Raw genomic sequence first — 13,584 nt, 5'->3', positions numbered from 1 at the left:
CATTTTGGGAGGTTTACAGTGCACCGCACATAAACAGAGCAGAGCTGCATCAAGGATATAACAGACAAGGTGCACTTAACTGTCGAGCACGTCTATATTATTGGGAGGGGTTGCTTAAGGTTCAGGTGCACCTATCACACCACACCACTGTCAGGAGGGCAGAGCCAGTGACACTGGGGTGAACATTGTGCCAGTTGCCATGACACTGTCAGCAGTGCTGCTCTGGGAGACCTCTGCTCTGAACCCTGTCAGCGTGGTTTCCGTGGATACAGGGCACCGCCGACAGTCCTGGCCGCATCCCGTAAAGGTTAATTAATACAGAGTTTCCACCTCGCCTCAGCTGCTGTCCGTGTCCTTTCCCGATGCCGTCCTCACCTTTGGTGTCCGCTGAGCGGACCGACATAGCGGGTCACACGACAGGACAGCAGCCAGTGATTATGACGAAAGGCCATGGCAACCCACCACACAGTCACCGGGCTGAATATTTCACATAGAGGGCAACAGCGAGGGCCAGAAACAACAAGGTGGCAGGCTTCTAATCAGCCTGAAATCCATCCTTGGGGCCAAGGTCCACAGGTTGTCATGACAGTAAGGGCAACAAGGTGGCACTTTTAATGCCACCTTGGAAGTGAGCTGGGATTAGACGCTGGATTTAAGATGATCAGTCTGAGCAGCAGTAGGAAAACAATCAGCTTGGCAATTTAAAAAGACCTTTTCATACCAAAGGTCTAGAATAGGTTGATTAGACTCTTTGTGGTGCACTCCCTCGAAGTGAATAAGTTAACTGAGACTGGCCCATCAGCGTCAGTTACAGTTCAAGGCCATCTTTAAGCTGGTGACCTAAATCTGACAACAACAAAAGCCAACCTGGTCACACTGGGCCATCTGACGTCTGTTGTCATGCTAATCTTAGATGCTCAGGATTAGACTATTTTCCTGCCAGCCTGCTTAGCACAATCATAATAGAACGGCCTGTAAAGACACGTTTGATGGGCACAGTAAACATGTACGCATGTTTACCTTCCACACAGCCTGGCAGCATTACTAATATGCTGGGAGTCAGCCCCACAGTTAGTGAGAGAAAGGGAAACAAAAAAAAAGAGCACTGACAGTTTTAACACAGGGAATTCTGTTAATCTCTGCTACTGGCAATGAACCTTTGGAATTACAGTTGACCTTGTCTATGTTTTTGCCCAAAGACACTTCTATACAGAGCAGACAAGGTAGCATGGGGACACACTGACACTGCACTATATCAGTATATATACAAGAGGTCCAAAGCTGCTGCATTCACTGCATCACATAAAGCACAAATTACTTGAAACAAAAGCGAGGCCCTTCAGGCTCTCGAGATGCATTTAATGACAGAGCCGGTGTCAAAAAGCCCTGCCACGGCAAGGGCACGGGAAAATGCGTTCTGCTCAGTGGCACAGCTCTGTTAACAAATAAATGACCTTAATATAGGGAAAGCTGTCCTCCATCCTGAGCCCCTAAAGCACACGACCCTCTTCCTCTCCACTTTCACAATGCGTGCATTACTTTTACATGCTCTCCCCTGGTGTATACATTGAAAATGACCTTACACATCTGTTAACATGTCATCTCATTGGTGGTGGCACCCAAAATGCCTGACCTCCACCCCCTCCTCCCACAACACCAATGAGCTGCTGTATGGTTTCTGTGGTGATTATCCATTATCCTTGACAATGTCAGCCAATGACAGAGCAGGCACCGGTCTAAAATGATTTTTACCCCTACAGTCAGCCACGTACATGCGCGGGGGAGGGCAAATGATGGGGATGGGGGTGAGGCTTCATCATCCCTTGGCTGGTTGACTCTTCATCTATTTCTTTCCGTTTCACTCCTCTGGTACTTAAAAGACACTCTGAACAGGAAAGGTCACTGCACTCTCGGTCGCACCACAAGGTCGACTGAACGTGTCGATGCAGATGTCTCGGATTAAGTTTTAAAACGTGAGCTTCGCTCTCCTCCCCTAACCCCCAGATTACACTTCCTCCACCACCGCCACCAGGAACAAACAAACACACTTCTTGGTAATCCAGTGTTTTTCCCCTTTCCCAATCTTTAAAAAAAGCGAGTTTCTAAACGACCTTCATCGTCAGCAATGGTAATCCACTTAAGCCATTTAAAATGTATGAGACCAAACAAAAGAATTAAAACGGGGGTAAGAGCCAAAGGAGCGGCAGTTAAAGTCAAGGTCATCCATGCCGCCAAGGCTTTTCCACTTGATGCAACAGCTGGTGTCCATGCAAAGCTCTGGGCGTTAATAAAAAGTGACAATGCTGCCTGAGCGGTGTGTATTACTAATGTCTGACACCAGCCTGGCAGATGTGTTCTCCCTGCATTAAAGGGGAGTCAAGGTTAAAGGAATTTAAAAGGAGAGGCAATGCCTAAACACTATTATATCATGTAATCTGCAGCCCAGCCCTGCTGCACGTACTCAACAGGGTAGCTCACTTACACATGCAGCGTGACCGCTATTTGTAAATTCAATATGGCCTGACATGATTAAATAAGACAAAACATAAGCTACCTGACCAAATGCAGTTGCTCCGAGCCTTCCGCAAGCGAACGAGTCCACGAGAGGAAAGTTGAATTAAAAAGCTCGTGTTCACCTTGAGAAAGGTAAAGAAGAGGATAAACATGCTACTGAACAGCGGGAGAGCCTGAGCAAGAAAATGCTTTTGCAGATAAGTCAATCGGGACAAAATAACACTGAAACGCAATACACAGAAACACGCACGCCCACACAGTGAGAACTAGGGCATACTGACCCACTTCTTAGGATGCATTGACCAAACAAGTCATGCATAGCCCGCACACACACCCCATGTGAGCGCGCTCAAACCCATGGATGCACCCCGCATAGAGGAAATGCGATACGTGAGTGCAGGAAAGTCAGATTTCTTGACTTAAGCAGCACAGGTTGCCTGCTGGAACATCCTACTCAGAGTGTGCTGGGGACATTTCAGAAAATGGGACCAGAGTGCTAAACTTCTCAGGCTGCATCTGGCCTTGGATGAGGAGCGGGGGCGGAATTTAACTTCATCAGTACAAAGAGTTCTTTAGGGTTGAGAGAGAGACAGGATAGAGGAATTCATGCATGCTGATGAGTCATCCAAGCACTTCATAGCCCAGCTGAGCAGCTAGCCAAACTAGCCTGTGTATCCCTGCACTGTATCACAGCATCGGACACTCTTTACCTTACATGCCCAGGCTCGCGTGGATGTGCTTACCAAAGTGTTTGCGTCCATAGTAAATATTTGTGTGCCATTTGGAAGACCCACCCAAGGGCCATTTCCTGAGTGGCTGAGAATTAGCGCATCAATTAAACACACACACACACATTCCTTGTTAATGAGCCGTGGCTGCCATCAATCTATACCTGATTCGTTTCTATTGGGCTCCGAGGTAATCTTCTGCTTACATCGCCTGTCTGAAATGGCGCTCATTTCCCTCCCGAAACAACACACATTTTCCATTTGTAAACACTGTCGCTGGAAATAGGAACAGCTGATTGCCCAACGGCCAGCTCACCAAAAGGCAGACTAGGCCCTTGAAACAGACTGCAGTCACTTTGCAATTGAGATCAAATGTCCCACTGTCAGACTGCCCTGAAAGCTGGATAAAACCAGCTAAAAAACCTTGGCCTTTAATGGATCATTTCCATAATATCCTTGGCATCATCCCTAAGAAGGCTGGTGCTATGAGTCAGCAAGATGTCTGGTTTTATTGGGTTAAAAAGAGCCCTGCTTCTTTTTTTCTTTTACTGTAAGTGATATAGGATGGTTTGGAGTATTATAGTGTGTGACAGAGGTCTAAGTGACAGAAAAAGAAGAGGACACATCTCTACTATCATTCCGCCTTTCATAATGCTCCCATTGACCTACTTTTTAGTTTTTAAATCATCCTAATGCTTGCTCCGAGTGAAGCCGGAGAATGGTATCGCAGGGCATAATGGCCTGTGAGGGGACATTCCATTAGAATCATCAAAAACACAACTTCTTTTTTTGTTTTTCCTCTAGATCAGCAAGAATGCAGGGCTATTCAAAGTTCCACAATTAGGGTATCTTTTAAATCAATTAGACACATTTAACCCAATAAAGTATAAAACAATTATGTGCAACCTTTTTTCTGAGAAAAACCTCTCAAGCAGCACCAATCCACTTGGCAGGGCAGAGCTGAGCGCAAGACATTTCAATAAGATTAGTCCTACACCTGGCCTTAAAGCCTGACCGGTGCTCACACGGCCAGAGCTGAGGCAACCACAAAAACAGATCCACTCCACGGCACGGACCGCACAGAAGCAAACTGTTTTCGCAAATATAAAAAGTTGCATTCCTGCTGGCCACTAGAGAAAAGTGTAGGCTTCAGACGCTGACAAGGGTTTCATTTTTCACACTCGGAGCAACATCCAACTTTAACATAAACAAATTAACCACGTTTATGTGCAACTTTGTAACGTGATAATCAGTTTGTATATATGTCGTTGTTGCTGAAATTACAAAGGGACAGTAAGGCGTCGAAGACAGTTAATAACTTAAAAGGTTAACTATACTTTAAATATACCAGGCAAGAGCTTTAGATAACACTGATGCAAACAAGCTGCTGTATGCTTGCCATCCTGCAACCTCAAAGGACCTTGTGCCACTGTGCAATCTTTTGTTACACAACCTGGAGAAACCTCATTATAAGCTGCGGACACACAACCTCAGCTATTTAAACTTGTGTTACAGTCCTTGTGTGACTTTCTTTTCAAGCAAAACACAGAGAGAACGGATTTTAACCAATTCCTAAGCCGAGATAACCCCGATCAATTACACTGGAGATTATAAAGGCATACTTGCCAACACTGCCCTATGGGCAAAGGCTGCTGCAGTTTCATTCGGAAATTCTAAAAAGCCGTTTAAAAAAAAAATAAAAAAATCAGGTGTCCTAGATAATGTTAAATGTTCCACTGAGCCTAAATAAAGCACATTTCATACTGAATAATTTATATACTGGTAAAATGTGTTGATATCACCATAATTTGATAGGACATATTTTTTGCTGGAAAAAGAAAACACTGAGCGCTAAATGACACGGTCACTACCTGTTTGTAGGCACAGGCAACAACAGGGCTGAAAGATGATGACAATAACGTAGTGGCGGAGCGCTACTTTGCAGTTGTGAGATGAACTAATATTGAAGAAAAGATGACAAAGATGGTTTGAAAACTAAATATCACAGAGGAGAGGAGTGACTGCTGCAAGCTGACAGCCCATACATGCCCATCTGCTCTGACTTTTAGGACACACATACAGCTTTACAGCTAACACACAAAGAGAATCAGATTGCCTCATTTGAAAGGTTTACATCCCTGAAATAAATAATTTATATAAAATGAGCAAAATATCATTGGGAACTTGTTGCATCTGTTGCATTAACCTCCTAAGACCTGCACTCAGGGCATGCATTTTTAACTTCTCTTTGCTATTTGGGCTGATTGGGACCTGACGAATGTAAAAACAACCAGATTTCTTTTTTTAAACCTCAATTTTGTTTCAGGGGAAAATCAGATCCACATGAGGACATTTGTTTTAAATTTCGATAGAACAGTGGCAGTATAATGTCCTCGTAAGTGGACATCAGGCCCCTGTAGAGAAAAATTAAGTATTTTGGTCTAGACAACCCAAAATGTGATGTCCACATATGTGGATGCCAGGTCCTAGGAGGTTAAAGCTTTTCTTTAAAATGCTTAGACATGAACTCAGCTGGGATATAGAGCAGGGCGATATGACCAAAAATATTTATCACGATACACATTTGAAAATTTGCGATAACGATATAACTGACGATATAATTGACACTAGACAAAATACTTTACAACTCCAAAAAAACATCAATGTATTTTCACTTAAACAAGCAGCTGTTTTTTATGTGCATTAAAGTTATATAAAAATGTAACAGTGCAAATGCAAATTCCTTGCTGACAGTTTAATCAAAGGGCAGACGACATATCCTCAGCATAACCATGTATAATATCCACAAAACTTAAAAAGAGGTTATACACACACAATACGGTAACATTATGTTGAAGCGCAGTACGTATCACTCCGCGAGGCTCCGCCTACGATAGCCGTAACGCTCCGACAATCCATCAAGCGGTGCGGCTTCGTAGCTTAGCAAAGTCGTACTGAAACATTTGACAGATTTTCGAGCGCCGTGCACATAAAATCGTTTCGAGGTCAGTAAACACAACCAGAGTTCATACATAAGGCACACGGGATTATAAGGGACACTGTTTGCAAGTATGTTTATATTTTCCAAACAACACGGTAATAACGACGGCCCGCTAGCATGCTCTACCAAAAATAGTGCTTTGTTGTGTATCTGACGGACGAAAGCCAAACCAGTTCCACCACTGAAGTTGCAGCATTTTTACAAACCAGTTCTGGTTCATCTGTTTCATTCAACGATCCGCTTTCGCCCTTCTCATTCTGCGTCGCCGCCATGTATGTATGAAAACAAAGGCACTGCGCATGCGCGTTTTATCCATATTCTATCGCCATATTTCATTTTCTTATCGTTGCCCAACATTATACTGGTATTACTGTGAACGGTATGATATGGCCCAGCCCTACTGGGATATTTTTCATATTTAACACACAGCAGGAAAAATGTGTTTGCACTACTGGAGATGAATGGTGTGCAGCACACCTGCGACTCACTCTCACTTTTAAAACCTTTAAACAGGAGACTTAACTATGCACAGTCACTTGAACTTTGTCTGGTTCAAATCAGATAAATGATCAATCCAACTTCATACATGCACCATCAGGTTAACTAAGTGAGAAATTATTTTAAAGATTTTTTTCTTAACTAACAATTTGGAAAGAAATTAGATTTTTTTTATTTGGGTTTTGGGTTGACAGACAAAAAAAGGAGCAAAGGAAATTTCTTATTTTTAACAATCTTTCCCACTTAGCGTTTCATCAATAATGAAAAGGCCCATATGGTTTTACTACAAAATATTATACATATGACAAAAACACATTAGATAAAATGCAGTCTTTTACAGGGATTAAATGTAGCAGCATGCTAGTGTTAAACTGCAACAAACTGCCTGCTATAAGACCTTTTTCTAGATGTGTGCCAAGATCTTCATGATCTCTGCTGAGCTGTAGATAAATCCATATCCTATAGACACAAGGGCAAAACAAACTTTATTTAGCTTGACCTTCTCCTTATATTTAAGCCTTCCCCTCACCGGTGAGTCTAAGCAGTGGGCTGCACTACTTACTAACTACAGCAGGGTCACTTGAATGCTAGAATAAAGAAGCAGCGAGGCCCTGCCCGAGCTGCCCTCTGCCTGTCCAGGACTTGTGAGCTGTCCTAGTTAGGAACTAATTTCCAATGTTGGAGTAAAAAATATTTGCCAGACTTATATTTACATAAATATCCCACAATAGAGTTAACAAAAGCCATGTTTATTGACTAGAGTGTTTGGAAAATAAACTATCCATAGTGAAATAACCAACTTTATTAATAGAATTGCCTAAATCAATTAAATTTTATTTATATGGTGCCAATGCACAACAACATGTGCCCCAAAGTGCTTTATATTGTAAGCTAACGACTCTCAGTCACATGACTACCTATGAGCAAGCACCTTGCAACAGTGGGAAGGAAAAACTCCCTTTTAACAGGAAGAAGCTTCAAGCAGAACCAGGCTCAGGGAGGGGCGGGGCCATCTGCCATGAAGCTTGAGGGTAAAGGGAGGGAGACAGAAGAAAAAAAAAACATACTATGGGAGAAAGAACCAGATTTTAATATTTGCTAATGACTACATACAGTACTGTTGAAAAACTAACAGGGAGTGAAAGGAGATGAGTGAAGATAAAACCCTCAGTGCATCATGGGAAGCCCCCAGCAGCCCAGACCTATTGCAGCATAACTAATGGCCCAGGATCACCCGATCCAGCAGCGACTATAAGCTTCATCAAAAAAAAGTGGAGAGAGCGTCTGTCTCTCAAAACCAAACTCAGACTTCGTTCCACAGTAGAGGTGTCTGAAAGAGTCTGCATCACATTCTACTTTTGAAAATGCTAGAAACCAAAAGTAAGCATGCAATTTGAAAGCAAAGTGCTCTGTTAGGATAATACGGTACTATGAGGTCTGCACGATATGTCAGGGCCCGATTATTCAAGATTTTGTATGCGAGAAGATTTTTGAATTCAATTCTGAATTCAACAGGGAACCAGTGAAATTAAGCTAATAAGGGAGAAATACAGCAATTCTTTGTAGTCCCAGAACTCTCGCTGCAGAATTCAGGTTCAACTGAAGGCTTTTCAGAGCAACCTCATAATAATGAATTAAAATAGAAGTAATAAATGCAACAACAATTTTAGACAGGACATTTCTAATTTTAGCGATATTGCCCAAATGAATGAAGGCAGTGCTTTCCTTCTTTTATACTGGGTCCTCTTAAATACATGCACCAGGTCAATTTGACTTAATCAACTTTTATTGGTCACAGTGATTGGAGAGTTCATGATTTGGGCCCTGCCTATTACACATGGAGAATATAAACATACTTGCAATGCCTGCTCAGTATTGACAGCACAGTGAATGCCACTGACAGGCTGAACAGATTGGTGTCATTGGCTTGGAATTTAAATTTCATAGTGGAATGCGTGCACTGGGCTAAGGGGGGGCAAATTATACATATCTAACACTGAATATATCCTTTTGCATATCTGCTTTAATTAGACAAACTATTCAGCTTTAATCGGGCCGCCAACACAAATATGTTTCAAAGTTTGGTTTGAAATGCAACTCCAGTTGCATTTCTACAGCTGTGGATCAAGAATATTACAGTTAACCACAACTAGATGTGAAAAGAAACATTTTAGAAATAAAAATGGAAAACTGGACTAAAGGGAGGCAAACTAACTGAAAAGACATTGTGCACTTCAACTATACATTTAAAAAAAAAAAAAGAAAAATATACAACAAATCTTGTTCCTTTTAGACGCTGCTGGGTCAAGCCACAAATTTGTACTAAATACTTTTCTCATTTGCAACACACATCATACCAGGAGTGACAGACGCAGAGCTCAGGCTGCTGTTAGAGCACCAGGGGTATATCTGCTGGGGTTTGTGTACAGCCGACCTTTGCTTCGTAGTTACTGACCCCTCGGCTGTTACCGCAGCAACCTATCCCAATGGGCTAGTGATGACCACACACAAATCTGATCTGATCACTTGCAAATAGCAGTCTGCACGATCTGTCTCTACAGATGTGATTGGAGAAACAAATTTGATTTCCCCGCAGCCTGAACAAAGCCTCCAAGCTTTCTTTCTGGTCGTCATTCCTCAAACTGCTGCTGCTTTTCCGTCTAAGCAGAGGTTAATTGCAATTAATTGCCTTCACCTGGCAGCCCAGGTGTAATCAGCGCTCCATTGAGTAGCCAGAATGAAACCCAGCAGGGCTCTAAAGCAGAACCATACCCATCATTAACACTGTGTTGATGGAAATTGTGCAGTAGAAAGAAAAATAATCTCTTTTTTTTGTAATTGCCTTTACTGTAACTAAGAGAAACCTGCTAATTATCAGCCTAAAAGGGCCAAGACCTGCAGGAAACAGGAAACAAGCATGCCCTTCCCTCAGTCAATCACTGACTGTTAAATCAGACCGAGAGACTGGCGAGGCTCGCACCCAACCGCAGCGGGCATATCGCTTCCTGTATTGAATGTGACTGAGAAAAGACGATCCAGTGGTGGTAAAAAGTAAAAAAGAGGGTAGCAAAAAAGCATTTTGCCTAGTGTGGGTTTAACACCGCTATTGTGCCGTGGCTGTGGGGCGAATGCAGACACACATCATGCTCCCGTACCTTGTCATCCTTAGCTGTGGAGGCTGATACAGGTAAAGTGCAGTAATCAATTTGCTCCACTGGCAGGAGTACTCCTTTAGAATACTAATCAGGTTTCTTCCCTCCCCTCTTCCCTCATTCTAGCCATTCCTCCACTGCTGCCCCCTCTGCCTTTCTCCTTTCTCGTTCACCTTTCTCATGACTTGACACCCCCAACCCCCCTGGTGCCCCAGACCTGACTAAATGCTGAAGGAGGGCGGGCTGTCTTCTGCACAGATAACTGCTGCCACTAATCAAGACTACGTGCACCGGGGCATGGGATTAAAAGAGCTTGCACAGCTTGACTCAGGCACTGAATGGTGCTAGTGCGTGCACGTACACTTGCACAAGATCAAAAATTTAAAGAAAAAAAAAAAGAAGCCAGCAGTGCAGCAGTGTCTTGTCCTAGAAACACACATGCACACAGGAGCCTCAGACGAGCAAACAACACAACAAGGTCAACTTAAAAGCTGATGTTAGGTGAACATTCTCGGGCTATAAAAGAACACACACAAGAAGATTAGATCTAATTTGCTCCGCCAGTCAAAACGGGACTCAGTGGCGAGCCACCCATCTCTATCTCTCAGAACACATGTCACGCAGGGAGCCGCAGTGTTGTGCGCATCTAAAGCGAAAGAGGAACAAACTCGACTGCGAATTGACAGGGCCTTAATTCCAGTTCGTTTTTCATTTGGGGAGATGGCTTACAACAAGAGGGGAGGGGAGGGGTCTCTACACCATATCAAACACATGCTGGAGTTGCCTGGAGGCTGTAACAAAGCATCCTCAGTGTTGTGCTACACACACACACACAGAAGTATATTATGTATATATATATATGTAGGTTTGTGGGTGGGTGGGTGTGTGTTTCAGAAAAAGAGGAGACAACGCCACCCTATGCATCAGCAGGGAGATTTCATTATGTACATAACGAGTGCCATTAATCGCTCTTAACAAGAGGACACAACCTCACCTTGGCAGTCTCACACGCACAGCAGGAAGGTGGGGGTGGGGGAGATGAAAATATCTATAGCACGCACCGAAATTAAAATTCACCACACTCAAGGACCCGCCGCCTCCTTTTGACCGACCACATCGCGGCCCGAGGGTGCGTGGAGGCAAGCCAGCAGTCATATAGGAGCTGCTCGCCTGATAGACGCATAAAAACACATAAAAAAAAGAACTTAAAAAGAAGAGAAGAAGTGTTAGGAAAATGTCGCAGTGGCGGTTGCCAGCAGGGGCTCGTGCCCTTGACATACTGACACGGGTGGAGGAGGGAGGGTGTCATGTGACACTCCTGTCATTCACCTGATCTCCCGCCTGCCCTCCTGGCCACCTGGCAAATGCACCCACCCCCGCCCCTTTGTGCCGATATATCACCCACCCCCGCGCGACCTCATCCTCCCTGACCTGGCACGGGTACGCCCCACCCTCCCCCTCCCCCACTACAGCACCCATGCCCATTGCCACCACCTCTGCCTCTCTGCAGTACCCTGTCAGCCCCATCGCCAGCTCTCAGTGCTCCCCCCCTCTTCCCTTCCCTCCCTTCCCCATCACCACCACTACCCCACCCCCGCGGCTGTGCAGCAAGGTCAGGTGGGTCACCGTGTCCTCATCTGTAATCCGCTGCCATTCGTCAGCAGCCCCGGCCCAAGCTGGAGGAGAGAGAGAGAGAGAGAGAGAGAGGAGGCTCTCCGACGAGGGGAGAATGCCCAATTAAGCAGCTGTCACACACACACACACAGCTCAACACAGCAGAGCAGGAGAGAGAGCCCGAGAGGGAGGGAGGGAGGCTGCAGAATCAGCCTACTGTCCACAGACACAGGGGTGTGGTGGGGGAGTGTACATGAATCCTTTCAGCTGTGAGTGTCTGTGTATTGTTTGGGTGTGCATGTGTGTGTGTGTGTGTGTGTGTGTAGCAGTTGGACGAGGTCAACTTCAGTTTAGACATATCGGACTGCTGTCTGAAGTATATCAGTGGCGATGGGGGGGATGCAGACTTTAGAAGAGATGCTAGAAAATTTTAGGGCAAGTAGTCTTAAAATGACAAAAGTGCTGAAAACGCTCTTGAGTACTGCTTTTATGTGTAACCACAAAATTAATGAGATGATCGGGGAGAAGTGGTTAGATGCTCCTTGGGAAATTAAAAAAAATAACCCCCCAAGAGATAATCATTGCCTAATGGCTGTAAAAAAAAATATATCCAAAGGCCGGTCGACACTAACCCCACAGTGGACTGCAGGTTTGAGCAGGTAGAGTTACACTGAAATTCTTTACAGTCACAGACTAGCAGCAGATATCAAATGGGTGACAAATATCCCATAATTGGATCATTCATCACCAGCAAACGCGTCTGTTTTGAGTAATGGGAAAACTAATCAGCAAAAATGATACAGAGACGACTCCACGCCAGGCAGCAGGAAGATTTATGCCAGAGCGATTCCAGACTCAAGCCTGTACCTATTGATTGTTTAGTCTAAATGCTTTTTCGTTTAATCAAAAGAAAGAGTCAAAATGGTACTATGCCAGCTGGGTGATGAACAGGTGTGATCGAGCCTCGGGTCTAGGGCACAGAGGGATTCTTAGTTGGTGAGAGGAGGCTCTTTCCGTACTTGTGTCTTCCTTAGTAATACCTTAAAATGTCAAAGTTCAGCAGGGTTCAGTAGAGCTTCAAATCCAGCTTTGAGTGGTTAGAAAGGATTGCGTCACAAGTGTGAGGGACACTTATCCAGTAAATCCTGTCTGAGTAGAGAGTACAGGTCACGGGGACTTAAGCTAGATGTCATACAATGCTGTGAAGTATTCCTGATTTCTTATTTTCTTGCATATTTCTCACACTTAAATGATTCAGATCATCAAGCTAACCTTAATATTAAACAAAGATAAGCCGAGTTGGTAAAAACAGAAAAAAACCAACGACTTTCTAGTTTTTAATTGATACATTTTATTTATTAAGGGAAAAGGCCTATCCAAACTGACTTGAACCAAACTGGGGGATATGGACTTTTTTTTACCAGAGGCCACTTGATTACGATTAGAGTCCATGAGTTATAAGTTCAGCCTGAAGCGCTTCAAACATCAAGGCTAGCATGCTTTAACATTAATAGCCCTACATGGATATCACAGTGCGGGAAAACAGTATTGCTACAACTACAACATCACTGAGTTTTGCATCGTAGTTTCAGAGCTATTCCAACCCTGCTAAGTACAACTGGACACTGTGTAGCTGCGGGAGAAGCTACATTAGCTGCAGACTACTCGTAAATTAGGATTCGGAGTTGTATGTTTTTCATGACTTTTGCTTCTAAATAATCAGAAGCAATTAAGTAACCATTCTAAAGAAGCAAAACAAATCTGCTATGTGGTATTAAAAGTTACTTTCCGCTGCTCCCTTGTGACAAAGGATCTACATGTTTGATGTGAGTTTTACGCTGGATGCCTTTCCCGACGCAACCCCAAAAGATATTTGTGTGACAGAAATAGTTTTACAACGTAACACACACCGACTCCAGATCTCCTTACATTCTGCATTTTGTAATAATGAAAAAGATTTGTTTGCCTGAATCATTCCAAAAACAACACAGTGGTACCAAATGAGACTAAAAAGTCTACTATTAATGTCACTGCAAAATCTCTATGAAGCCCAGCAGACTCACTACAAGTCCTCGTA

The 13,584-nt window shown here is 43.8% G+C and overlaps 1 protein-coding gene across 1 annotated transcript in view; it reads right to left on the bottom strand.

Annotated features, from left to right (window-relative positions):
* The window catches only part of nrip1b (nuclear receptor interacting protein 1b), a 37,559-nt gene that overhangs the window by 7,216 nt on the left and 16,759 nt on the right, over positions 1 to 13,584 (bottom strand). The window lies entirely within an intron of this gene.

The sequence above is a fragment of the Rhamphochromis sp. 'chilingali' genome (assembly GCF_963969265.1).
Source record: "Rhamphochromis sp. 'chilingali' genome assembly, chromosome: 19".
In the NCBI taxonomy this organism is placed as follows: domain Eukaryota; kingdom Metazoa; phylum Chordata; class Actinopteri; order Cichliformes; family Cichlidae; genus Rhamphochromis; species Rhamphochromis sp. 'chilingali'.
Note: the sequence above shows the minus strand (reverse complement) of the source record. Positions and strands in the feature narration are given on the sequence as shown.